Here is a 1,257-nt window from a genome sequence, read left to right as displayed (position 1 = left end):
TAGGAAGTGAAGTCTATTAGAAGCTCTTTAGGAAGTGAAGTCTATTAGAAGCTCTTTAGGAAGTGAAGTCTATTAGAAGCTCTTTAGAAAGTGAAGTCTATTAGAAGCTCTTTAGGAAGTGAAGTCTATTAGAAGCTCTTTAGCAGATGAAGTCTATTAGAAGCTCTTAGAAGGGAAGTCTAAGAAGCTCTTAGGAAGTGAAGTCTATTAGAAGCTCTTTAGGAAGTGAAAGTCTATTAGAAGCTCTTTAGAAGTGAGTCATTAGAAGCACTCTTTAGAAAGTGAAGTCTGTTAGAAGCTCTTTAGGAAGTGAGTCTGTTAGAAGCTCTTTGAGTGAGTGCTATAGAACGTTAGGAAGAAGTCTATAGAAGCTCTTTCCGCGTGATGCTGAGCGTTACTGCGCAGCCTCCGATGAGCTGGAAGACGTAGATGTGACGTGAGCAAATGTCTGGAAGCTGTAGTCTTCTGGTAGCTGTGCAAGAGATCAAGAGAAATACAATCATTCCCAATCACCTAGACGGAAGAGTAGGAATATGTTAGGAATAACATAGGACAGGCTAATTACTGCTAACTAACATGCTAGTTAAAATTAAACATAGCACCGACTAATTACTGCTAACTAAACATGCTAGTTAACATAACTAGGCACAGGCTAATACTAGCTAACTACATGCTAGTTAACAAGTAACAAGGCACAGGCATATTACTGCTAACAACATGCTAGTTAACGTTAACTAGGCACGGCTAATTACTGCTAACTAACATGTAGTTAACGTAACATACGACCAGGCTAATACTGCTAACAACATGCTAGTAACATAAATGGCACGGCTAATACTGCTAACTAACATGCTAGTTAACATTAACATAGACACGGCTAATTATGCTAACTAACATGCTAGATAACATTAACATAGACACAGGATTACTGCTAACTAAACATGTAGTTAACGTTAACATAGGCACAGGCTAATACTGCTAACTACATGCAGTTAACATTATCATAGACACAGGCTAATTACTGCTAACTAACATGCTAGTTAACTTAACATAGGCACAGGCTAATTACTGCAACTAACATGCTAGTTAACTTAATCATGACACAGGCTAATTACTGCTAACTAACATGCTAGTTAACATTAACATAGGCACAGGCTAATTACTGCTAACTAACATGCTAGTTAACATTAATCCATCCATCCATCGTCCGCTTTACAGTATCGGGTTGCGGGGCAGCAGCTCCAGTAGGGGACCCCA

This window comes from Etheostoma spectabile, chromosome 5 (genome assembly GCF_008692095.1).
Source record: "Etheostoma spectabile isolate EspeVRDwgs_2016 chromosome 5, UIUC_Espe_1.0, whole genome shotgun sequence".
NCBI lineage: Eukaryota > Metazoa > Chordata > Actinopteri > Perciformes > Percidae > Etheostoma > Etheostoma spectabile.
Note: the sequence above shows the minus strand (reverse complement) of the source record.